Source organism: Triturus cristatus, chromosome 5_1 (assembly GCF_964204655.1).
Source record: "Triturus cristatus chromosome 5_1, aTriCri1.1, whole genome shotgun sequence".
NCBI lineage: Eukaryota > Metazoa > Chordata > Amphibia > Caudata > Salamandridae > Triturus > Triturus cristatus.
The window spans coordinates 76157393-76184873 of NC_140587.1; the positions used below are offsets into that span (position 1 = coordinate 76157393).

The following is a 27481-nucleotide window of genomic DNA, read 5'->3' on the forward strand; positions in this document are numbered from 1 at the left end:
CACAGCAATAAATCCAGCAATAGTAGAGCAAAGGTTGTGTGGGGAAAAGCCTGCAAAAAAGAGTCTCTCCTCACACTTATCTATATAACTAAGCATTGCTTTTGTCTTTTTGCTACATACAGCCAAACAGCATAGCATTTTATCTACTCATGAAATAAAAATACGTTTTCAAAAACAAGGACAATACATAGCATATCACATGTTACGGATCTTCATACGGCATGATGTTTTATCATGAAACTTAGTTATAAATATTTTCTCAAGTCAATTACTTGCATTGAGGCTAGAACATGGCATTTTGTCACAGTAAGAAATGTTTGAATCTTGCTTGTTCCAAATAGTGTGTTATTGCACATTTATTTTCACAGGTGTTTTTCTACATGTGTGAATACAAATTCATGATACAAGAAGAATTTTATTAAAGCACAAACAGCATCATTGAGAGGGAACATTAGAAAGTGATTGAATGGGGTATTCCGGTCTTTGAAAAAGTTATTGGTCTTACACCAATGCGATTATGATCTTTACCTTTATACTTTCAACAATTATGCACATAATTATAATTACCAGTCATGTACCCCTGTGCAGGGCAAGGCGACAATGTTTATAATAGGAAGAAAATGTCAAATAATAGAATAAGTGAAGTGAAATAGAGGAAAATTATTATATTTTGAATTTGTCTTCTGGGTTCACTTTTGTATCCATTCTATTGCCCCAATGCGGATATATTTCAAGTCCAGTTGCTTCTTTAGTATTCCATATTCTAGGCTTTGAGTTTTCTACAATGAAGGGATTCTCTGATTATTTTAAAATATCTGAATTTTTGTGAACCTTTTCTCATATTTGCCACAATGAATTGCCTTCAATGAGGGTATCTGAGTGAAGCTTTTTCTAGATTTGGAACAATGAAAAGGTTTTTTATCAGTATGGATTCCCTAACAGATATTTCTTATCAGTGAAGCTTTCCCCACATTCAGTGCACTGATAGGGTTTCTCACCAGTGCGGGTTATTCAATGTTTTAGATGGCTTTCTCCGTAGTGAACTCTCTCCCTCATTCAGTACACCAATACAGTTTCTCACCAGTATGGATTCTCTGATGCTTCAACAGTGAGATCATCTGAGTGAACCTTTTCCCACATTCAGTACACCAATAGGGTTTCTCACCGGTGTGGATTCTCTGATGCTTTAACAGCGTACCCTTCTCAGTAAAGCTTTCCCCAAATTCTGAACACTGAAATTGTTTCTCACCATTATGGATTCTCTGATGCAAAAACAAATGGCTTTTCACAGCAAACGTTTCCCGCATTCTGTACACTGATGGGATTTCTCACCAGTGTGGATTCTCTGATGGCTCAACAGGGTATCCTTCCAAGTAAAGCTTTTCTCGCATTCTGTACACTGAAATGGTTTCTCACCAGTGTGGATTCTCTGACGTTTCAAAAAAATGGCTTTTCAAAGTAAAGCTTTTTCGGCTTCTGTACACTGATAGGATTTCTCACCAGTATGGATTCTCTGATGGGTCAACAGCATACCCTTCTGAGTAAAGCTTTTCCCGCACTCTGTACAATGATAGGGTTTCTCACCAGTATGGATTCGCTTATGATTCAACAGTGTGCCCTTCAAAGTAAAGCTTTTTCTGCAATCTGTACACTGATAGGGTTTATCACCAGTGTGGATACTCTGATGATTCAACAATGTGCCCTTTGAAGTGAAGCTTTTTTCGCTTCTGTACACTGAAATGGTTTCTCGCCATTGTGGATTCTCTGATGATTCAACAAATGGCTTTCCACAGCAAAGCTTTTCTCACGTTCAGAACATTGATAGGGTTTCTCACCAGTGTGGAATATCTGATGGTTCAACAATGTGCTCTTCAGAGTAAAGCTTTTCCCGATTTCTGTACAGTGATAGGGTTCTTCACCACTGTGGATTCTCCGATGCTTCAATAAATGGCTTTTCACAGTAAAGCTTTTCATGCATTCTGTACAGTGATAGGGTTTTTCACCAGTATGGATTCTCTGATGGCTCAACAGAGTACCCTTCTAAGTAAAGCTTTTCCCCGCATTCTGTACACTGATGGGGTTTCTCACCAGTGTGGATTCTCTGATGCTTGAACAAATTGCTTTTCACAGTAAAGCTTTTACTGTGGTCTGTGCAATGATAGGGTTGCTCACCAGTGTGGACTTTGAGGATCCAACAGTGTGATCTTCTGAGTGAATCTTTTTCCACATTCTGTGCAGTGGAAGGGTTTCTCTACAGTATGGATTCTCTGGTGTTTCAACAAACTGTTTTTCTTAATGAAGCTTTTCTGACATTCTGTACACTGATCGGGTTTCTCCCCTTTATGAAGTCTCTCATGTACCAACAATCTGCTCTTTGCAGCAAAGCACTTCTCACATTCCTTACTCTGACAGGGTTTATCAGCAGAATGGGCTGTCTGATGCATCAACGGTGTGCAGTTGTCACTGAAGCAGTTCCGACATTCTGTACAGTGATAGGGTTTCTAACCAGTATTGATACTCTGATGAATGTAATGTATGCTATTACAAGTGATGATTTTCTCGCAATCGGTACACTGATAGGGCTCCTCACTAGTATACACACCATGCTTCACCAGTTTGCCCTTATCAGTAAATATTTTACCATTTTCTGTACAGTCCCAACAGTGATTTCTTCTCAGTGAAGTTTTTCCAACATTCATTACACTGAAAGTGTTTCTCATCAGCACAAATTATCTGTTGCTTGACCAGTGTGCCATTCTCAGGGGAGCTTTTCCCACATTCTGTACACTGGTATGACCTATCCTCAGAATGAACTATTAGATGCCTGTGAGGTGAAGAGCCCTCAGTTCAGGTTTATCCACATTCTATATATAGCTAGATTTTCTCCCCTGAAAACATTCTCTTATATTTCAACAGAAATGTTCTGGGGGTCACGCTTTTCTCACACTCTTTATACTGGTATGGTTGATTCTCAGGATATTCAAATTAACTGCACTAATTTCACAAAAGAATTTGAATTGTGAGAGTGCTGAGTGAAGCTTATTTCCCATTCTACACTAGTATTTTTTCTCACTGGAACAGATCTGAGGTAACTATCTCGGGTACTAAGTCAGAGTAAAGGTTTTCACACTCTGTATACTCAAAGAGATGATCTCTGGTGTGGATCTTTTAAATTGTCCATAAAGATGAGCTCTGCATGAGCTTTTTCACACACGAGGCCTGTGTTTCTGCACTGAACCTACATCATCGGCTGTGTATCCAGGTCCAACCTCCAGCTGAGAGTTTTCTCAGACTCTGCACACCGATACGTTTGATCATCTGGTGATGCTGCCAAGGGCTCTTCTAGTGCTGGGGTGCTGCAGGTCTCTTCTTTAGGTTATTTGATTCTGTGAATGAGAAACAAATATCTGTGAGGGTGGGAATTAAATCAAGTAACTGTTTTCATCAAAGGGACTATAAAGATAGAGAAACTGAATGAGGAAAGCATGATTTTGAAGGGGGAGGCACAGAAGGAGAGAAGAGAAAAGCAACAGGGGTCAAAGATATTAATGTTTAATGTCATAGATAGAGCATAAATGTCATTTACACTTTTCTGGTTTCAACTGGTGACGTAGTCAAACCTGTTTATCTGATTGGCGTCCGCCAATCAGATCAGAATCATCGGACTGTTCAGTTTTGAAAAATATTGTGCCCCTTAAACATGACACTTAACTGATTGGTAGCCCAACTACAGCACCACAACTACGAAGATTGACTAGTAAATTCCAGGACTAATAGAGTGTTCCTCTACTGACTCAGACTCAACATACCAGATCCCTGGAAGCACAACTGGAACCGCCCTAGGATCTTATTGACTTTGTGAAGTAAACTTCCATAATGCAATTAATATTGGATTACTTCTCTGAACAAATTAGCAGCATTTCAGATCTAAGGAGCTATTTCATACCATTGCAGACATACAATGTTGTAAGGCAAGTTAGTTTTCTCCCATAAAGCAGTGATGTGAGGACGTGTCATGCCAATTCAAAAATCCATACAGATGTTTTTCAGCATCATATTTCTTCTCTTGTACTCATTGACTCACTGGGTAAGGAAGCATAAATCAACCAACAGAGAATAGACACAGAAAAGTGGTATCTGGAGGAATATAGTCTATATTTAGAAACCCACTACTAGTAATAGACACACATCAGTGAATCATAAATCACACATGCATACATGGGAGTACAAAGCCAAGAATTATTTATGATCCCAACACAGGTAGCCCTACCTCGCAGAGCACACGTGGGATCCAAGACAGCCAAGGTCTGGTACAGTGAGGAAGGGCAAACAACCTCCTTCTGTCGCCATATAAGAATCCAGGACCATGAGAGCCCCCCTAGTCTTGCAAACGTAAGTTATACCCCTAAGGAAGCCAACTCACACCCATCAGCAATCTTCTTCTGAAGGTGTTCCGCCACCATAGCACCATGCTGTTCCAAGGGAATGGGGCTTAGGGTAAGAGGTGTGATAAAGGTTCAGGGGGATCTGGGAGGGAGACACCCTTCTCTGCCAGGGACCACGGAGCATGCTCACCATAGAGTTGACTGCTGGGCAAAGAGTCACCTCTCTAAGACTGACCATGACAGGGAGTGTCTGCCCACCTCCTTGCTGCATGGCATAAATGTTGTTACCTTAATAAAGAGGAGATTTTTGAGACGCAAAATAAAAACCTGGCCCTGATACACAAAAACTGGCCCTAGGCTAACCCCAGACAACCTTTCACTCCTACATTTTCTACACAACAATTTTGCCACAAAGTCCCTCACTCTTTATGCACACACTCCCAAAACACAAATAATTATTTCCCAGCTCTCTATGCCTTCCACACATAAGGGAGAAACATGAACCTTCCAAAGAGGATAGTCCACAGGGAAAACATCACTTTCTAGAGAGAGCTCTAATCTACAATCATGCAGGGTCTGACATGACATGTGACCTGAGGTGCAGGGACGGGGGCAGAATTATATACCCTCCTCAGCACACCAAGAAACACAATGTGCAAAGAAATCAGCCTTAGCAGAGGGGTAGCGTGTAGCCAGGATGATGCCTGCCACTTTAACTGCAACTCAAGAGTGCTCATATATCCTTGCTCAGTATCAAACCACAAATGTGGAGAAATGTTTTTTTCAGGTTGTATTCCTTTAACCCACATCAGGCCTATTCTGACATAAGTTGAGGCGCTTTATGATTCAATACATATTAAAGTGAACACTATATGTGCAAGAGATTTCAAAGGTAACTTACAGTGTGAGACGATTATAAAAAGAACACTGAATGTATATAGTAATTACAAACAATACAGGATCATTATAGTGTATGCACTCGTCTGATACCAATTACCATTTTAATATAAGTGAGACATTCAGCAATGACTAAACACATTCCCAATCAGGGTCCTCACCCCATTCTCAGTGATGCCTCATCTTTGTCCTCAGTAATATCCAGCCACACTCACACGTCGGATCAGTGCCCCATCTATCAGTGATGTCTATCTCTCTCTCATGTAACCGGTCCTAGGATGCTTGTTTCCAGTCCAGGGAGGACCTGGCCTGGCAGTTCGGGATGGACTGTTCTCATTGGGAACAGTGTCATGACTGATTTGCATATGGCTGGGTTCAAACTGGAATGGCATGGGGGGCAAAAGAAAGTATGAATTTAGGCTCAAATCTCTGTACTGGGGTGAATGTATGACATTGTTCTGCATTCTGTCTATCAATTGTTCTTTTTGCATTTATCTTTCTCGTGACCCATGGAAACATGCCAAAGGCATCGCTCTTTTGCAAAATCCCTCACTTGATGCAGCTTGACCAGGAAACTATCAACCAATCTCTCTCCTAGAGCTTCTATTGTTAAGTGTTCCTATGATGCTACCGGAAACTCAGAGGAGCACTGGGGCTGCAGAAGCCCTGGGGAACACAGATTGCAGAGAGCCCAGGGGAGCACTGGGACAGCAAGAAGGCTAAGAGGAGCACTGAGGCTGCAGGGGGACTCACTCGAGCAATGGGGTTGCAGGGGTGGGCTCAGAGAATCACAGAGGATGTATGCAACTCAGAGAAGAACTGAATCTGCAGGGTGCTCAGACTAGTACTGAGGATGCAGAGGGCTCACAGAAACACAGGATGCAGGGAACTCAGAGGAGTACTGAGGCTGCAGGGGTTTAGAGGAGCACTGAGGCTGCACGGAGATCAGAGGAGCAGTGAGGCTGTAGGGAGCTGAGAGGGGGATTGAGGCAAGCAGGGGCTCAGAGGAGCATTAAGGCTGGAGAAGTCTCAGAGGAGGACAGGCTGCAAGGAACTCAGAGGATTGCTGAGGCTGCAGTGAGTTCAGGGGAGCACTGATGATTCAGGGCACTCTGGGGAGCACTGAGGCTGCTGGGAGCTAAGGGGAGCACTGAGGCTGCAAGAGCTCAGAGAAGCACAGAGACTGTAGGAGCCTAGAGGAACAATGATGCTGCAGGGGGCTCAGATGAGTACTTAGGCTTCAAGGAGCCCAGGGGAGCCCTGAGGTTGCAGGACAGTCAGGTGGGAACGAAGGTTGGAGAGGGCTCAGAGCCGTACAGATGCTGCAGTGGCCTCAGAGGAGCAATGAGTCTACAGAGAGCTAAGAGGAGCAGTGAGGCTGCAAGAAGTTCAAAGGAGCACTGAGGCTGCAGTAAGCTCGGAGGAGCACCGATGCCCCAGGGAGCTTAGAAGAGCACTAAGGCTGCAGGGAGCACAGAGGAGCTCCAAGGGTGCAGAAGCTCGGAGGAGCACTGAGGCTACAGGGAGCTCAGAGGAGCTATAAAGATGCAGGGAGCTTAGGCAAGCAATGAAGCTGCAAGTAGCTAAGAGGAGCACTGAGGAGGCAGGGGGCTTACACAAATACGGAGGTCGCAGGGAGCTCAGGGGAGCACTGAGGCTGCAGGAAGATTAGGGGAGCACTGAGGTTGGAGACCTCTCAGGGGAGCACTGAGGCTTCAGGGAGCTTAGAGGAGTAATGATGCAAGCAGTGGCTCAGAGGAGCATTGAGGCTGAAGAGGGCTCAGAGGAGGACGGAGACTGCAGGGAACTCAGGGGAGCAGTGAGGCTGCTGGGAGTTAAGCAGAGCACTGTGGCTACAAGAGCTCAGAGACACATTGAGACTGCAGGAGCCTAGAGGAACAATCGTGCTGCAGAAGGCTCAGAGGAGTACTGAGGCTGCAAGGATCACAGGAGAGCACAGAGGTTGCAGAGAGCTCAGAACGGACACTGAGGCTGCAGATAGTTATGTGGAGCACTGAGACTGCAGGGAGATTAGGGGAGCACAGAGGCTGCAGGGAGCTCAGAGAATCACTGAGGCTGCAGGGCGCTCAGAAGAGCACTGAGGCTGTAGACGGCTCCGAGACATACAGATGGTGCAGTGGTCTGAGAGGATCACTGAGGCTGCAGTGGGGTCAGAGATGTACTGAGGCTGCAAGAAGCTCAGAGATGTACTGAGGCTGCAAGAAGCTCAGAAGAACACTAAGCATGCAGGGAGCTCAGAGGAGTACCATAGCGGCAAGGGGCTCAGAGGAGCACCGAGGTTGCAGGAACCTCTGAGGGGTAATGAGGCTGCAGGGAGCTCAGATGTACACTGAGGCTGCAGGGAGCTCAAAAGATCCCAAAAGCTGCAGGAGCTCAGAGGAACACTAAGACTGAAGAGAGCTCAGGAAAGCACGGAGGCTGCAGAGAGATCAGAGTAGCATTGAGGTTTCAGGGAGCTCTGAGGAGCATTGAGGCTGCAAGGGGCACAGAGGACCACTGAGGCTGCAGGGAGCTCAGAGGAGCATTGAGGCTGCAGGGGGCTCAGAGGAGCACTGAGGCTGCAGGGAGCCAAGAGAAGCACTGAGGCTACAGGGAGCTCAGAATGGACACTGAGGCTTCAGGGAGCTTAGAGATGCCTTGAGGTGACGGCTAGCTCATAAGGGAACTGAGGCTGTTGGGAACTAAGAGACATACAAATGCTGCACTGAGGCTGCAAGGGGCCCAGAGGAGCAGTGAGGCTGCAGGGAGCTCCCTGGAGCAGTGAGGCTGGCATAATCTCAAAGAAGCACTGGGGCTGCAAGAAGCTCAAATGAGCACTGAGGCTGCAGGGAGTTGAGAGGAGCAGTGAGGCTAAAAGGAACTCCGAGACTAACTGAAGCTGCAGGGAACTAAGAGACGTACAAATGCTGCACACAGGGAGCTCAGAGGAGCACTGAGGCTGCGGGGAGCTCAGTGAAGCAATGAGGCTGCGGGGAGCTCAGGGAAGCAATGAGGAGCTCAGGGAAGCATTGAGGCTGCGGGGAGCTCAGGGGAGCACTGAGGCCGCAGGGAGCTCAGAACAGACATTGAGGCTGGAGGGAGCTCAGGGAAATATATTGGATCGCTGAGGCTGCAGGGGCCTCAGAGATGCACTGAGGCTGCAAGGAGCCCAGAGAAGCACTGAGGATGCACGGAGCTCACAGGCATACTGTGGCTGCAGAGTGCTCAGAGGAGCAGTGAGGCTGCAAGAGGGGGGAGCACCTGGGCTGCTGGAACCTCAGAGGGGTAACGAGGCAGAGTGAAGCTCAGACAAACATTGAGGCTGCAGGAGATCTCAGAGGAGCATTGAGGCTGCAGTGGGTCAGAGGAGAACTGAGGCTGCAGGAGGACTCAGAGGAACATTGAAGCTGCAGAGGAATGAGAGGAACACTGAGGCTTCTGGGGGCTCACGGGAGCACTGAGGCTGCAGGGGGCTCAAGAGAGCACTGAGGCTGCAGGGGGATCAAGAGAGCACTGAGGCTGCAGAGAGCTTAGAAGAGCACTGAGGCTGCACAGAGCTTAGAGGAGCACTGAGGCTGTAGCAAACTCCGAGGAGCAGGGAGGTTGCAGAGGGCTCAGAGGAGCACTGAGGCTGCAGGAAGCGCTAAGAAGTACTGAGGCTGCGGGGAGCTCACTGGAACACAAACGCTGCAGGAGGCTCACAGGACCAATGAGTTTACAGTGGTTCAGAGTAGCAATGAGGCTGCATGGAGCTCAGAGGAGCACTGAGGCTACATGGGAGTTCAGAGGAGAACTTAAACTGCAGGGAGAACAGAGGCATCAGGAATTCCTGGGGAGCAATAAGGCGTTAGGGGGCTCAGGGAAGCAGTGAGACTGCTGGAAGCTCAAAGGAGCACTAAGGCTGCAGGGACCTCAAAAGAAGCAAAAGAGGCTCTAGGAGCTCAGAGGAGCACTAAGGCTGCAGGGATCTCAGAAGAACAGTGAGGTTGTGGGAAGCTCAGATGAGCACTGAAGCTCGAGGAGCTCAGAGGAGCACTGAGGCCTTAACAGGGAGCTCAGAAGAACACAAATGCTGCAGAGAACTCAGAAAAGCACTGAGGCTGAGGGGGGAGGGGGGTCAGAGGAGCACCAAGTCTGCATGGAGAGTCAGAGGACCACTGATGCTTCGGGGGCTCAAAGGAGCACTGAGGCTGCAGGGTGCTCAGAGGAGCACTGAGAGTGCAGGGTGCTCAGAGGAGCACCAAGGCTGCAGTTGGCCTCAGAGGAGCACCAAGGCTGCAGGGGCCTCAGAGGAGCACCAAGGCTGAGTTGGCCTCAGAGGAGCACTGCGGCTGCAGTTGGCCTCAGGGGAGCATTGAGGCTGCAGGGGGCTCAGAGGAGCACTGAGGCTGCAGGGGGCTCAGAGGAGCACTGAGGCTGCAGGGGGTTCAGAGGAGCACTGAGGTTGCAGGGCGCTTAGAGGAGCAGTGAGATTGCAGGGCGCTCAGAGGAGCATCGAGGTTGCAGGGGCACAGTCAGAGGAACACTAAAGCAGCAGGGAGCTCAGAAGAACACGGAGATTTACTTCAGGGGGCTAAGAGGGGCACTGAGGGTGCAGGAAGCTCAGAAAATCACTGAGGCTGCAGGGAGCTCAGAGGAGGAGTGAGGCTGTGGGTAGCTCAGAGGAGAAGTGAGGCTGTGGGAGGCTCAGAGGAGCACTGAGGCTGCGGGGGTGGGGGCTCATAAAAGCACTAATGTGGCAGATAATTCAGAAGCACTGAGGCTGTGGAGGTCAGAAGAGCACTGAGGCTGCAGGGTGTGTCAGAGAAGTACTGGGGTTGCGGGGGCTCAGAGCATCACTGAAGCTGCAGGAGCTCAGAGGAGCACTGAGGCTGCAGGGTGATCAGAGGAGCACTGAGGCTGCAGGGAGGTCAGAGGAGCCCTGAGGCTACATGTGGTCAGAAGAGCACGGAGGCTGTGGGGGCTCAAAGTACTGAGCCTGCACGGGGCTCAGAGGAGCACTAAGGTTGCAGGGAACTCAGAGGAGCATTGAGGCTGTAGAAAGCTCAGAAGAGCTCTCCGGCTGCATAGTGCTCCGAGGAGCATCAAGGCTATGGGTGGTTCACAGGAGCACAGAGAATGTGGGGTGCACAGAGCAGCATCAAGGCTAAAGGCAGCTCAGAGGAGCACCGAAGGTGCAGGGAGGATCAGAGGAGTAATGAGGCTGCAGGGAGCTCAGAAGAGTGCAGAGGCTGTAGGGAACTAATAGGTGCACTGAGGCTGCAGGGACACAAAAGAAGCACTGAGTCTGCAGGGGTTTATGGAAGTAGCGAGGCTACACAGGTGGAGTGGAGGGAGCTCAGAGGAGAACTGAGGAAGTGGGGGCTCATAAGAGCACTATTGCTGCAGAGAGCTCAGAGAAGCACTGAGGCTGCAGGGGAGGGTCAGAGGTGCACTAAGGCTGCACGGGAGGGTCAGAGGCGCACCAAAGCTGCAGGGGAGGGTCAGAGGAGCACCGAGGCTGCAGGGGAGGGTCAGAGGAGCACCGAGGCTGCAGGGGAGGGTCAGAGGAGCACCGAGGCTGCAGGGGAGGGTCAGAGGAGCACCGAGGCTGCAGGGGAGGGTCAGAGGAGCACCGAGGCTGCAGGGGAGGGTCAGAGGAGCACAGAGGCTGCAGAGGAGGGTCAGAGGAGCACTGAGGCTGCAGAGAGATCCAAGTAACACTGAGGCTACAGGGGGTCCAAGGAGCACAGAAGGTGTAACACCCCAGAGGTGCACTTAGACTTCATGAGGCTCAGAGGAACACGGAGGCTGCAGTGGCTTAGATGAGCACTGGAGTGTAGGACACTCAGAGGCAGCAACACAGACTGGTCAGATGTGCACTAAGGCTACACAGGTGCTCAGAAGCAGCCATGCCAAGTTCCACGTATAGGGTGTTATACTAAGACATGCAAGTGTGGTGGTCGCCTTGACTCTACTTGCACGCTGCTAGGCAACGGACCAGGAGAGTGACCGACGGAGGAGAGGAGCTACATTATTAGCAGAGCAGCGAGTACTATGAACTCCTTGCTACAGAGGAGACCCACTCTGCGCACAGGCCTTAGTCTCCATCTGTTTAAATTCTGACAAAATAAAATGTGACACTACAAGCAGTCTGCAACTGAACCCTCACCACAGCACGCCGTGGGCTGGGGCGTGACTGACTGCATTGATTCAAGCACAGACCCAGTCGCAGCTTAGGAGGCCGTACCATGTCACTTGGTCTGCCTGTCACAAGATAATCATTCTATCCAGAGTCAATCATTACCCTTTAGCAGTGCCCTTACACGAATCTGGGGGGTGGCACCTTGCCCACCGTTTTTCTGACAACTGGTGCCACCCCACGGAAGTAGTGTCACTGACCATTACTGGCTTGCATTTATGGGCAAATTCATTTTGCTCTTTCATAGTATGCGTTGCCCACTGCCAGGGAGTGGGAATGGTGACTCTCAGCTTCATACGGCATGGCCATGAGATAACAGTGCATCACAGTAGCCGGCTGCTTGTCGGCTAGACCGTGGAGGATCGGTCGCTCGACGGGAATATTCACAACTGCACAGCACCATCTACTTTCCTCCAGCCCTGCCTGCCGGCCCGATGATGACTACTCCAGCTGATCCTGGCAGCGGCTGTTGTGACTCTTCACACAATTGAGCCGTAATAAACAGGACTTCACATAAAAGGCGGTGTTATTTATTGTTATACTGTTTTTCTGCCTTTGTTTAATTAGCAATCATTTAGGCAGCTCTCGAAGACATTTTTAAAGTCCTTTCTTAAAATGTTGGTTGTTTAAGTATGCACTGAAAAGAGGTAAAAATATCGACTTCAGGTGATTGCCTTTATTTTTGTGCAGGCCAGAAAAAAACAGCCATGTGGCGACCCTGTGGTTCCAGCCGATGTGCTTGGTGGTGGAATGGTTTGAGCTGGTGTTTGAACGCACTGGGCAGGGCTGGCTGGTTCAGATTGGGAATGTGGCTACTGGAGGAGACTGGGCAGGACCACGCTGGCTCTGATGCGTGTTAATGGGCTAGAATGGACTGGGCATGACCACACTGGTTTTGGTAGGTGCGAGTGGGGCTAGAGTGCTTTTACCTGCCTGGGCTGGCTCCTATGGATGTAAAGAGGGTGAGAGCTGATTGAGCATGAGTAGACTTGCTGGATGTGTACAGGGTTTAAACACAATTGGTCTGGCCAGCTGTTTCCGATACTGTTAATGAAGTTAGGGTGGACCGGTTTGGTTCAGGTTAAATCCAATGGATGGTCAAGAGGTTACAATGGACCATATAGTCAGTACAGTGCTCATCATTGCACAGGCGGTGATAATGCCTGATATTTAGCTCTTCATATTGACTTCATTACTTGATTTTACTAGGGAGAAAGTGTCACACTTTAGGTAGGTGATTGTCTCTCTGGAGTACACAGAAACCATGGAAATGTAACACATAAGCAATATACAAACTTGGCAGCTATGCAGAAACCTTGTAAATGGAGCAGGTGAGTCTGCCTGCCGAGTGACTGGGACTCTGGCTACTACAGGATCAGCAGCAGGGCAATGACCGGAGGAACTACAGGGTCAGCATCAGAGCACTGACCGGAGCTACAGGATCAGCAGCAGAGCACTGACCAGAGAAGCTACAGGATTAGCAGCAGAGCACAGACCGGAGGAGCTACAGGATTAGCAGCAGAGCACTGACCAGAGGAGCTACATTATCAGCAGCAGAGCACTGACCAGAGGAGCTACAGATTCAGCAGCAGGGCACTGAGCAGAGGGGCTACAAGATCAGCAACAAAGCACTGACCATTAGGGCTACAGGATCAGAAGCAGAGCACTGACCAGAGGTGCTACAGGATCAGCAGCAGAGCACTAACCTTAAGATTTTCAGCAGAAATGAACAGAGGATCCTAACTCCGCTCTTCGTCTGAACTAGTTCCTGCTCTGCATCTCGAGTCGAGTTAAGAAAGCAATAGAGATAGAAAACGGACTGAACGAGATATAGACTCTCCACGCATTATCTCGTTTAAAGATGCCCACCCCACAAGCCTCCAGGAAGTAGATACAGCCGTTGAAAGCTTCTCCTGGCACCATCTTGGAGCGTGACAGGTCTCCCTTACAGTGAAAGATGCGGAGCCATGCAGTTAAACAAACAACGCGGCGTCTGTAACTCAGCTGCCTGCTCAGTGCTCACCTTCTATATTCAGCAGCACCGCCTCCCTCAGGCCCCTGCCTCGTTCTCCCATGGGCCCCAGTGTCCCCTGCTCCCCGGGGGGCTGCTGCTGGTGGTGTGCTTGATGCACCCCTCACTACACATGGACAAAGGGCAGAGACAGTTTTATGGGAACAGGAGCAGATGCATCAGGGAGCTCTGAAGACACGAGCAGGCAGGGATACATCATTTCATTGTACACCTTTTGACATTATAACTGCGAATAACCAGTATTTTAAGGCGTGACATTTCAAACTTAATTTGGGCACACAAATGGCAAGTTTAATTAGAGGATGCAGTTGAAGGAGTTTTTTTTTTTTTTTTTTAAATTACCATTTTGAATTTTCTTTTCACAAATTAGAGCTATACATCATGTCACCTGGATAATTAATAGGTCCATTAAGTGCAAAGAGAGAAAAAATAATTTTATATTATCTAGTCATCCAAATGAGGAAAAACACTTGTTATAATTTGCAGACTTCGAAAAGGAACAACTAGTGTTGCCGCTGGGCTCTTTTATACCCGTATGACCAGTATTTTTACGTCATAGATGTCAAGTTTTCAAGTTGCTTAGGTGTAAAATGCCTATTGTTTCAGTGTACATTTGAATGACATTCAACTGCCAAATGAATGACACTTAAGGGGATACTTTCACACAAGTTACAGCAAGCAATGACACAGCCTCAATAATTGTATGCAGTTCAGTTGCTGGAGCAGGGTTTTCTGTTTAAACCCGAACATCAGCTTATATTTCTATATGTCATAATTAAAATTACTAAGGAATAATTACTAGATATTAATTTTGTCGAGTTGAGTGTTCTGACTAATCAACCTTACTAATAAAAGAATTACACGTGGGGATGCAATCACATGGCTCAAATTAATATGTGAACTAAGTTGGTGAGCAAATTAATTAAATAAGTGTGGCTGAAGTGCTATTTGTTATGTGTTTGCGCTTTGAAATAATATGCTTTAATGCTTCTTTATGTCGCAGATGGCTAGGTAATTACATACACATAAGGGTATTAGTGGGAATTAACACTGTATAATTATTACGATGTAGTAACGTTGTTTTGTGTTTCTTTTAATTAAGATTGTCCATTTTGGCCTATTGAAAGATGGCCGACATTTACAGTCTGCATTTGAGTAGATGAAATACGAAGAGAGGCCTCGCTGAATATGGTTGAAAACCTGACCTCGGCCTCTGTCTGTGCTAAAAGTTTCCGAAAGGACAGCAGCTCTGGGCTCATCGCCAGATATCCTTGGAGGGAAACAATTGCCACAAATGAACATTTGATAAACTTGTGGTGGCTTCACTATAATTCCGGAGAAGAGCATCCATGAATGTTGCAGATTTAGTTTGTGCTTCCTCTTCCGTGTTTTTATTTTTGTGATATTCGAGAGAGGAGGTTTTTTCTAAATGTTGCGAGCCAACATCCTTTCCTGCTCGCTCTGCTCCACGGACGTTTAGAGCTTGTTTGTAACTTTTAATGTGTAAGTTTTAGTATAAATATTGTTAGACTAGAGAGGGTCTAGGGCCACTTCTTCCCGAACTTATGCTCGAGAGGATCGATGCTGATTGAGAGGACGGCGACTCGAGAGACTTTGAGAGACCTGTCCTGACCTATAATACGACATTTAGCTAGAATAGGTAACTATGAGAATAATGATTTTGCTATTGAATGACTTTTCATTTGAACTAATTTAGATAAAATAACCTTTGATTGAATTACAGTGTCGGGTGGTTATTTCTTTGTCATTTATTGAGATCTCAAATGTGTTCTTATTATTTAAATCATGACTCGAGACAAATCAATTAGGTTGCATTGACCTCAGATTAGATGCAGATTGATTTAGGAGAGTTCTCTCGTATATTCAGTATGGATAGAGTAATAGAATGAATGTTAGTGTGATGGGCCCTAGCGTATGGTGAGAGTATGTGCGTGTGACTGTGGAAATACTCTATCCGTGGAAGTAGGGAGAATTTATAAGCTCTGATCTGCAGCAGTTTCCTGGTAGCAGTATGATGGTTTTGATTATTGTCTTGATCTGATAAATTGCTTGTACATAGGTTTCAGATTTATTGATTTATTGATTGATGTTGATACATGTACTAACACTAAATGTTGAAGTCGTCGTATTGAGTTATATGTAGTGTGCACGGCTTCTGGGACGTAGGGAGTCGGTGACAGTTCCGTAGTAGGGCAGAGGGAAGTGAGTGCTGCTCTCGGGAAAGACGGGATTGTTGGCCCTGTACGCATGCAGGGGAAAGCGTGTGACAATTGAAGTTGCGCGTCGCATTGTCTGGGTTCGGATTCAGTGAAATCGTCGTGTGTTACTACTAGAGATATATTTTCTGTATAAGAGAAGTGAGTATGGTAGCGAAGATTATCTATGAAACTCTGGTCTTAAGTCCCAGAGATCCGTAAGGTTTGCCGTTAAAGCTTACTGCTGGAGAAGTAATAGGTATTCTCTGAGCTTGTTTGAAGGACTGGGCAGAGGTAAGCGCTGTTTGGTTAACGTGTGTTATAATTCTGTAGCAGGACAGACTGTTCGCTGTTCTCGGGAAAGGCAGGATTCTGTGTAAATGTGCTACATTTTCTGGTATGAAAGTGCGTGAATGTATGAGCATTTAGTTAATTGCGAAACTCTTTGGAGCATTCCGGGAGGAAACAGTTGATGGATGCATGTTAGAAGGGTAGAGTAGAGGGATGTGCTACTGTGTCAACGAAAGTAATAATTCCGTAGTGGAGCAGAGGTAAGCGCTGTTCTAGAGAGAAGCGGGATTCTTGTGAGAAAGACCTTTCTTTACTATTCTGTGGTTAGCGAAACAGACAATGGAGATGTTTATATGTTGTAACTAATAGATTTTGTAGAATCTGAAATAGAGTCTACTGAGAAGGCTTTGTTAAGGAGGGGTAGACGAGTGACAGAAGACAGGAGTAGAAGCGACTGCAGCGACTACTGACGTCAGAAAAGACCGCGCTGTGATTGGATAGTGGGTTAGAACAGCGAAAGCGCTGTGATTGGTGCGTTGGTGTGAGCCGCGCAGGGATTGGAAGGAGTACAGGGTGACGTAGACGCTCCGGGATTGGTGCGTTAGCGTGAGTCTTGCTGTTATTGGACAAAAGATCGTACAGTTGTAGAGAGGACTAGAGGGTTGTGGTAAACGCGAAAATGTATTATCAACCGGAGGAAAAGAAAAAGAAATCCTTGTTCGGTAAAATTAAAAAGTGGTTCGACAAGGATAAGGACATAATAACTAGAGAAGGTGAATTACTACCTCCGACAAGAACCCCTGCATCCTTCATGGTTGTGAAATATGGGTATCATACCTGTATATGGTTAGACAATTGGGCTAAGTACACTAGAGAAGATGGTGTTCTAGCATTCCCGGAACATGGTTCATTTAATCTGGCTGTGTTGAGAAATTTACAGGAAAAAATGATGTGTCTAGAGCCTAGACCAAGGCCGACACAGTTCGAGGCATTGGTAGAATGGGAAGATGAGGTGCATGAGCGAGAAAAGCAGAGGAGTGGAGGTGACTATAGGTACATTTTTGGGAGGAAATATGATCGTGAAACTCATCATGATCGAATGAGGAGATGGCGAGATGCTAGTATGTCAGAAGGACTGTATCCTATGAGAACCGTTGAAGAGACGGAAGGGAGGAAAGGTATGGACAAGGTACAAGATGCAGAGTTGAGAAGGTATGGGGCTAATGACTATGAGGATGAAGTCTTGGATGACATGATTTACAAAAGACCGCCTCCATATAGACCAGAACCAGAAGTGAGAACACCAGTTGTTACTCCAATAAGAGATACTTTGCGGATTGTTAAAACAGAAGTTGTGACACCTGATTTGAAAAGTGGTAGCTCTTTCACGGAAAGAGAGAGAGAGAGAGAGATAGAATGCAATCTGGGATGAGAAAACAAGAGAATTAGCAAGAACGACATCTGAGTTGACTGAGAAAATTAGGGAATTAACGAAGAATTTGGAAGCTGTTACAGTGCCTGTAACCATAGGTACGGTTGTGCCTATTTTTGATAAGCAAAGAATGGGTGAAAATGGTTTGACAGTTCCATATGTAGGAAATGGACTAGTTGGTTCTCCGGGGGAGTCAGGATTGAGGACAAGAGAGAATCAGTTGAGACATACCATATGTGGTGGAGAGTCGGATGTACAGCCTAATTCAGGATTGAATACTGGTTGTTTAGGGGGATCGATTTTGGAACCACAGAGGATGGTAGAAAAAGTGAGTACAGTGAAAAGGTCTACAGAAATAACAGCTGAGGATTTGAATGATTGGTTGAAAGTTCTCCAAAAGAAGGATAAAGATTCTCAGGCAATTGATGTAGCTAGGTTGCGCATAGAATTGGAGGAGCTTATTGCGGGAACAATTCCTACAGAAATATTGAAAAATCATCATGATGGAGAGTTGTTATTCATGAGTAAGAGTATCACCTGGAGGGCTAAGAGTACACATGATAGGTTAAAAGGAATAGCGAGTGAAATGGGAGTTGACATGGATAAAGTGAAAGCTTTGCAGAAGCCTTACAGAGTGGATTTCTCTGACAAGGACATTGAGAATTTAAATGATGTTGGCAGAACAGGGCATATTAAGGAAATGATTTCCTTATTGCGAAAATGGGGTGATGTGGAAAAGTGGAAGGATAGGTGGTACAAGAAAAGGGAAGATTCAGTGGACAGGACTTATACAGCATTTCCCATGAGAGAAAAGGAAAAAACAGTGGATGCCTATCCTATGAGAGAGATTCCTGGAGGAGGATATGTACATGTCCCATGGACTAGACAGGATATTTTGTCATTTACGAAATGATTTCCCTCGACTGAGAGAAAAGCCCGTCGAGTGGTATAGGCAGGTATTAGGTATAAATGGCCGCACACTGCTCGTCACACCAGCAAGTTGCCCCATGGAACTGTGGGCGATGTAGTAGCGATGGCGAGTACGCCTATGCTACGAAGTGTATGAATGAAGTAGTATGTGTCGCATTAGCCATCCCTGGACACGTGTTTCGAGGTAGTTGCCTCTCGTCAGCAGGGAAGTGGTATAGGCAGGTAGACAGGTTTGTGAAATTGTCAAAAGTGCTGTGGATTGATCTGAATAGTCTGTTTGATATAATTGTTCCAGCAGACTTGTGGGCAGAGTGTAAGATAGTTGTAGATTGGCCTGCTAAGGAATACCCAAGAGATCAGAAAACAGGCGCTCCCGACCCGGAGGTTATGAGGAAATATGAGCAGGTTATAGTGTTCCTGAAGAATAAGGTACCCCCTAAAGAGACAGACTGGGTGAAGATAGATCGAACACATCAGGAGGCATGAAATAATCAGTTCATGCTTTTTATGAAAGGCTGATATTGGCTTTTAAACAGTTCAGTGGAGATGAACACCTGGGTGATAAGGATTTGAGTCATTTTGTATACAGATTTGTATATGGCTTGAGACCTGAAATCAGTGAAATGATTCGTGAGCACACAGTCGATTGGCAGAGTAAGAAGATTGATGAGATCTTGAGACATGCGAAGTACTTCAGTGATGAAATTGAGGCAAAACAAAGAAAGCTGAAGGAGAAAGCAATGTGGGCACAGGTGAAGGTTGCGGAGAGACAAGAAGCACAGCTGGTTGAACAAGCAAATAATCCAGGAAATAGGCCTAGATATGGTACAGGGAAAGTAAAGGGAAATTTAGAAGAGGCGAAGAAGAAGTTTCCATGTCACAACTGTGGACAATTGGGACATTGGAGATCCGAGTGTACGAATCCACCATTAGTGAGTAATGAGAATAAATCCTTGAATCAACAGGTGCAGAACGAGGGGTGTAATCATCAGCAGCAACAGCAGAAGGTTGTTAAGCAGCAGAATCAAGAGCCAAAACCGCCCTTGCCACAGAACAGAGGGTCTCAGAAATATAACCAGGACTCAGGATTCTACAATGATGAACAGGTAAACAAACCGAGACGTACTAACCCAGTACAGCAATACTGGCTAAAAAATGAGGGGAGTGTGTCTGAAGGGGACTACTGACGGTGCCGAAGAGAGGAGGACGAGTGCATACTTGGAGCAACTCTAGAAATAGACCAGGCAGGACCATTTGTAGATGGGAAAATAAATGGGGAAAGTGTTACTTTTTTAGTAGACACAGGAGCGACGAGATCAACTGTCAGGTCAGCAGATGTAAGAAATCCTCCTCTCTCGGACGAAGCAATCCAAGTGGTTGGTGTAGCTAATACACAGATTAAGACTCGTCTTACTGAACCAGTAAGGGTAAGAATAGGGAAATTTTCATATATGCACCGATTTGTGGTGTGCGACACCAGTCCAGTGAACTTACTAGGTAGGGACTTATTGTGTAAAATGAATTGCACAATTTGTTGTACTCCGGATGGAATAGCCTTTGAGACACCAGATGAGGATGTCTTATATAGGATGACTCTAGACAATAGAGAAAGTGAGATTGTTGGAACATATGCTGTATTCAATCCAGATGACTTGCCTCAAGAATTGAGAAACACAGTGAAAGCAGTAGTCTGGGATTTTACTGGCGAAGATGTGGGATTGATGAATAATGTAGATCCAGTAAAGATTACAGTGACAGAGGGAGTTACTTACCCTAATATCCCACAATACAGATTGACACCAGAGATAATTGAAGGAATAACACCTATAATAGATAAGATGATTCAGCAAGGTGTTTTGAGAGAGTTACTGAGTAGCCCATGTAATTCACCGATAATGGGGCTGAAGAAACCTAATGGGAAGTTCAGGATTGTGCAAGATTTGAGAAAAGTTAACAAGATTGTGGTATCATGCTGTCCCATTGTGCCAAATCCATCAGTGATTTTGTATCAGATTCCTCATGATGCTGAATGGTACACAGTAATTGTTTTGTGTCATGCTTTCTTTTCGATTCCATTGCATCATGACAGCCAGCCGATTTTTGCATTTCGGTTTGGACAGCGTATTTTGGCATGGTGCCGAACCCCACAGGGGTATACAGAGAGCCCTTCAATATTCAATCAGTTGCTGAAAAAGTCTTTGGAGAGTCTGACTATGCCTGAAAGTTCAGTTCTAGTACAGTATATCGATGACCTACTTGTGGCATCGAAGACACGTGAAGCTTGTGAAGTAGATACCATAGCTTTACTGAATCATCTGGCAGATGGAGGGTTAAAGGTATCTCCAGCCAAGTTGCAATTTTGCAAGAAAGAAGTACATTATCTTGGACACAATATTGAAAAAGGTCTGAGAAAAGTGACCATTGACAGGATCAAAATTATCAGAGGAATGAGAGCCCCAATGACCCAGAGAGAAGTGCGAATGTGTCTGGGAATGGTGGGTTATTGTCGTCAGTGGATAAGTAATTTCTCCTTGATAGCAAAGCCATTGGTTAAATTGACCAAAAGTGAAGTAAAAGACCCCTTGGAATTGAATGCAGAACAAATGGCAGCATTCGAAGAATTAAAAAGCAGATTATGTGAGGCTCCTGCTCTGGGAATGCCAGACTATGAGAAGGAGTTCGAACTGTACTGTAGTGAGAGGAATGGCTGTGCACTTTCAGTGGTAATCCAGAAACATGGACGTATGAGGAGGCCAATTGCGTACTTCTCATCAACACTTAACCCGGTAGCTGTGGGTTTACCAGGTTGCCTGAAAGCAGTAGCTGCTACATGCAGAAGCTTGGGACAGAGTGAGGGTATAATAATGGGATATCCTGTACGGGTATTCGTACCTCATAATGTGGCAATTCTTTTGACAAGAAGCAGAACTCAATATATGTCACATAGTCGGCTGACTAAATATGAGAAAATCATTCTGGGAGCATCAAATGTGACTCTTGAAAGATGTGTGAATGTGAATCCAGCGACATTGTTGCCAGATGCTGAAAATGTGAGTGTGAGGGATGATATTGATCATGATTGTTTGGATGTACTTGATTTCTGTACAAAACCGAGGCCAGACATAAGAAATCTGCCACTTCCTGAGAGTGATCATGTGTTGTTTGTGGATGGATCATGTTTGAGAACAGAGGAAGGTGTGCTGAGTGCAGCATATGCGGTGTGTAAAGTTTCAGAAGTTATGGAAGCTTCATGTTTGAAAGGAGTTAAATCTGCTCAAGTACTGAATTGGTGGCATTGACAAAGGCTTGCAAGATTGGGAAAAATGTGAGAGTGACTGTAATGACTGATAGTCAGTACGGATTTAGAGTGGTTCATGATTTTGGCCAACTTTGGCTACAGAGAGGTTTCTTGACTTCGAGTGGAACTCCTATAAAGAATGCTGAAGTGATTGGGAAATTGCTTGAGGCGATACAGCTGCCTAGCAGTTGTAAAATGTGCTGCTCATGGACAGGGAGATGATTTTGTTACCCTTGGTAATAGGTTCGCAAATGACATAGCACAGTATTGTGCAAAGAACAATCAGTCGATTAACAAGGGAAGAGAGAAGGAAATGTCTTTTTGTTCCGTGATGTTTACTAATGTCCTGGAAACATGGGATGAGGTGAAGCAGTTGCAGGATGAAGCAGGAGATGAGGAAATGAGAGATTGGATCAAGGCAGGTTGTGCACCAAGGGAAAAGGATCATGTTTGGATCTATAGAGATGGAAGACCAGTCATGCCAAATTCCATGTTGTCAACAATGGCAAGAATGTATCATGGCCAAGGTCACCTGGGGAGGGATGCTATGATTAGGTCTTTTAAACAGACCTGGTACAATGCAAAGTTCAGGCTGATTGCAGAGAGCATCTGTCAAAGATGTTTGATTTGTCAGCAGTTCAATACTGGGAAAAAGACAGTGGTGAGGCTAGGAACAATAGGCAGAGAAGGAGGTCCTTTTACCAGAATGCAAATAGATTTCATTGAAATGCCTCAAGTGAACAGATTGAGGTATGTTCTAGTGGTAGTCTGTTTGTTCTCAAGGTGGGTGGAAGCCTATCCGACTAGGAGAAATGATGGAATAACAGTGGCTAAGTTGCTGTTAAGAGAGTTGATTCCTAGGTACGGGTTTCCAGTGACAATTGAGTCAGACAGAGGGGGACACTTCTACAATGAGCTCATGAGTTTGATTTGTGAAGCATTGAGCATACAGCAGAAGCTACATTGTGCATACAGGCCAGAGGCTTCTGGCGTTGTTGAGCAGATGAATGGCACAATCAAAAACAGGATTGGTAAGATGTGTTTAGCCACTGGAATGAAATGGCCTGATGTCTTGCCTCTAGTACTAATGACTATTAGGTCTACTCCAGACAGAACTACAGGGTTGAGTCCACATGAAATATTGATGGGACGTGCAATGAGACATGCATTCGTGCCTGTCAACAAGTTAATGACAATAACTGATTACATGATTTTGGATTACTGTAAAGGCCTGGCTGACGCAGTTCATTCTGTGTTTCACCAGGTTGGAGAAGACGCCACTACACTTGAAAAGAAGCAAGCCCATGATTTGAGCCCAGGGGATTGGGTGAGAATAAAGGTGCACAGGAGAAGAAATTGCTTGGTTCCAAGGTGGGGAAGGCCAAGACAAGTCATTCTGACTACAACGACTGCTGTAAAGTGTGCTGGAGTGAAGAACTGGGTTCATGCAAGTCATACTCTGAGAGTTCCTAATCCAAAAGATGGGACTGGGAAGGAGTATTTTGAGGAGTCAGATTCCAGTGATGATGCAGACACTGAGACAGTGAGAAGAAAAAAGAATCCTGAAAGGGGGGAAAGAGAGTCAGAAAGAGAGTCAGGTGATTCTTTTTTCTTACCAGAAGAAGTTTCAAGAGTTTCAAGAAGAGCATTGAGAACCTCAGAAGAGAGTTCAGATTCTGGAAAGGTGATTGAAGTTTCAACGAGCAGTGAAAAAGAAAAAGAGAAAGAAAGAAGAGAAAAGAGCAATTCCACAGAGACTACACCTGAGTCAGATGAAGAGATTGAGAATCCACCTGAGATTACTTCTGAAGAAGTAGGGTCAGAAGAAGATAGAGAGGGACAGATTGCGGAAGACCCCCGAGGAGGTGTTGGGAACATTCCTGATAAGCTAGGTGAAGGGACAAGTAGACAGCAAGAAGATTGCGTGTCGGAGACCCGAGGAGGGACAGTAGTAGGGAAATCTAAAATCGGTGGAAAAGAAGATTGTGGAGCAAAAGAGAGTTGTTGATGAACAAAAGGCAAATGAGACAGAATTGGATGAGAGTGAGAATGAGAAACCAGAGGGTCGAGTTCTGAGAAAGAGAACTTGGATTGGAGAAAGAAACAATAGAGAAGTGAAACAGAAAAGAAGTGTAAAAGGAGATCTTTGGCCTAACAAGATAAAGAGGCTGAGATATCGACTGACATGAGTGAATTCATCGAAAGCGGAACAGGTGAACGAGGTGTCAAGTCAAAATCAAGCGAAAGAAGAAAAACAGAAAGAACCACAGAAAGAACAAAAGGAAACAGAAGGGATCAAGAGAATCAGAAAGCCCAACCAGAAGTATAGGTCACCGGAATGGACGTATGTGGCACTGTCTGAAGGAGAACAAGAGGCAGAAAGTCAAGGAAATCCAGAGGGGACCTTACGGAGAGTGGTTGAGGAGGAGAAAACTGTTGGAATCCGGAAAGTTATCTTGACTGACATTGGAGAAGAGTCAGAGGCTCAGGATATTGAAGATCTGATATAGTTTGATGTTGCTGAAGAAGAAGTGAAAAGTGATGAGAATCCAAACTGAGTGAACTAAAGGAGTCACTTGGAGAATAGTGAAGAAGAAGAAACTGAAACTAACAGATTGAAATAATCTAGTGTTCTAGAGATTCAGTAGTGGAGTAGTAGTAGAGGCTAAGTCAAAAGACACAGTCAAAGTAGTAAAATGGCTAACACAGTGAATAATCAAAGTAGATGTACCTTTCTGAAGAGATGGTGTAGAATGTGCTGCTGCTGTACAGGACTATTAATGCTATTATGGAGTGTGCTTGCTTTATTAGTTACCTTTAGAGTTACAATAGACACTTTTGGAATAAGTACTGAGAATGTGACTAACATAGGGAAAAGTTCACGGAAAGAAGTACCAACTAGAATTAGTAATATATACATACATAAGGATAGGTCGATTAATGATTTTTCTAGCAATGTTTTTTCTAAATTGTTGTACGAATACGTAAAGAGAATGGAAGTAAGGGATTGCTACTTTTGTATGTAATCGCCTGCATCAGTTTCAGAGGGAGTTACTTATCATCAACTTCCAGCTACGTATGGGATTTCATGTAGTGTGTTAAGTAGTATTTTCTATTTACTAGGGAAAATAGATTATGAGATGTCTAATAAGGATAACATTTTTGGGCAATTGCCTATGAATAAAAAACTGAATCCTGCTAAAGAAGCTAACATTTTTGGTGAGATTTTTATTGAAAGAGAAGAATTAACAGTAGATTACATTTTTAGAAACAATTTAACTTGTAGTTTGAAGGATGAAGAAAAAGCTTTCCTGGACATGGTAGAGAAAAGGAGAATGAGCATGCATGAAAAGGCAGGAGGATATAAATTGAGTGAGACAGTGTGGGACATTGAGATGGGAAAGGAGTTGAAGAATGGGGCCAGTCCAACTTTGGCTTTAGATGCACCACAGAAGGGTAAACTATGTATTACTAGAAGGAAATCCCAATATGATAATTATTTCGTTGGGACTAGTGAGTGCCATGATACATACTTTATTGCAACGGGATGGGGATTTAAAGGAGGAGAGGATCCAGTTTTCCCAGGAGTGTATTATATTTGTGGGAATAGAGCTTATTACAGGTTGCCTGACCATTGGTATGGCACATGTTATGTTGGCCTGGTCTTCCCAAAAATTTTCCATATGGATAGAATAGAAGATGTAGAACACATTAATCTACTAACACGCTTTAAGAGAGAAACCTGGTCAGAAATTGTAGGAGATATTTTTGGAGCTTTGATTCCAGCAGTGGGAATTTCATTAAATGCATATGGAATTCGGAAGCTGTCAACAGTGGTGGATCAACAAGTACCGCTGGAGGGTTTCTGTTGGTAAATACAGAGATGGTTGCCATACGCGCCATGTCTATGCAGAATCGACTTGCTCTTGATATTCTATTGGCCAAGGAGGGTGGAGTCTGTGGAATGCTGAAAGTTACATTCCTGACGAAAGCAAAGATCTGAAGGTCTATATCAAAAATATTACTGATTTGCATAAAGAATTAGTACCACTGGAAGCTGAAAGTATCTGGACTAAAATGGCTAATAAGATGATTGCTGTTAAGAATTTTATTGCTAAGATAGGTAGTACCATTTTTGGTAAGATATTATTTCCATTGACATGTGTGATTGTTGCTTTATTGATTCTTAGATTAGGGTGTTTATGTTGTAAAAACAGGAGAGGTAAAAAGAGAATAGAAAAAGAAAATACTGAAAAGAAACAAAAGAGGTCAAAAAGAGACCCACAAGAAATAGAATTAGAAGAATTTAGAGAGAGTGTGTACTTAGAATCGAAAAGAGATGATGAAAGAGAGACTGGGGTGTAATGTGACACAAAAAGACATTTGAATTTCTCCTAAGAAATGCGAACTAAATTTTTGGGTTGGATTTTTGTGGTGATAATATATCACCAAAGGGGGGATTGCTGGAGCAGGGTTTTCTGTTTAAACCCGAACATCAGCTTATATTTCTATATGTCATAATTAAAATTACTAAGGAATAATTACTAGATATTAATTTTGTCGAGTTGAGTGTTCTGACTAATCAACCTTACTAATAAAAGAATTACACGTGGGGATGCAATCGCATGACTCAAATTAATATGTGAACTAAGTTGGTGAGTAAATTAATTAAATAAGTGTGGCTGAAGTGCTATTTGTTATGTGTTTGCGCTTTGAAATAATATGCTTTAATGCTTCTTTATGTCGCAGATGGCTAGATAATTACATACACATAAGGGTATTAGTGGGAATTAACACTGTATAATTATTACGATGTAGTAACGTTGTTTTGTGTTTCTTTTAATTAAGATTGTCCATTTTGGCCTATTGAAAGATGGCCGACATTTACAGTCTGCATTTGAGTAGATGAAATACGAAGAGAGGCCTCGCTGAATATCGTTGAAAACCTGACCTCGGCCTCTGTCTGTGCTAAAAGTTTCCGAAAGGACAGGAGCTCTGGGCTCATTGCCAGATATCCTTGGAGGGAAACAATTGCCACAAATGAACATTTGATAAACTTGTGGTGGCTTCACTATAATTCCGGAGAAGAGCATCCATGAATGTTGCAGATTTAGTTTGTGCTTCCTTCTTCCGTGTTTTTATTTTTGTGATATTCGAGAGCGGAGGTTTTTTCTAAATGTTGCGAGCCAACATCCTTTCCTGCTCGCTCTGCTCCACGGACGTTTAGAGCTTGTTTGTAACTTTTAATGTGTAAGTTTTAGTATAAATATTGTTAGACTAGAGAGGGTCTAGGGCCACTTCTTCCCGAACTTATGCTCGAGAGGATCGATGCTGATTGAGAGGACGGCCACTCGAGAGACTTTGAGAGACCTGTCCTGACCTATAATACGACATTTAGCTAGAATAGGTAACTATGAGAATAATGATTTTGCTATTGAATGACTTTTCAGTTGAACTAATTTAGATAAAATAACCTTTGATTGAATTACAGTGTCGGGTGGTTATTTCTTTGTCATTTATTGAGATCTCAAATGTGTTCTTATTATTTAAATCATGACTCGAGACAAATCAATTAGGTTGCATTGACCTCAGATTAGATGCAGATTGATTTAGGAGAGTTCTCTCGTATATTCAGTATGGATAGAGTAATAGAATGAATGTTAGTGTGATGGGCCCTAGCGTATGGTGAGTGTATGTGCGTGTCACTGTGGAAATACTCTATCCGTGGAAGTAGGGAGAATTTATAAGCTCTGATCTGCAGCACAGTGCTCTGCTACACTCACCTTGCCGTTGTAAGCAAGGCCAATGGAATTCTCCAT

At 44.7% G+C, this 27481-nt stretch overlaps 1 pseudogene; it reads right to left on the reverse strand.

Annotated features, from left to right (window-relative positions):
- Positions 1–338: 338 nt before the first annotated feature.
- Positions 339–27481, reverse strand: LOC146830222 (uncharacterized; annotated as a pseudogene).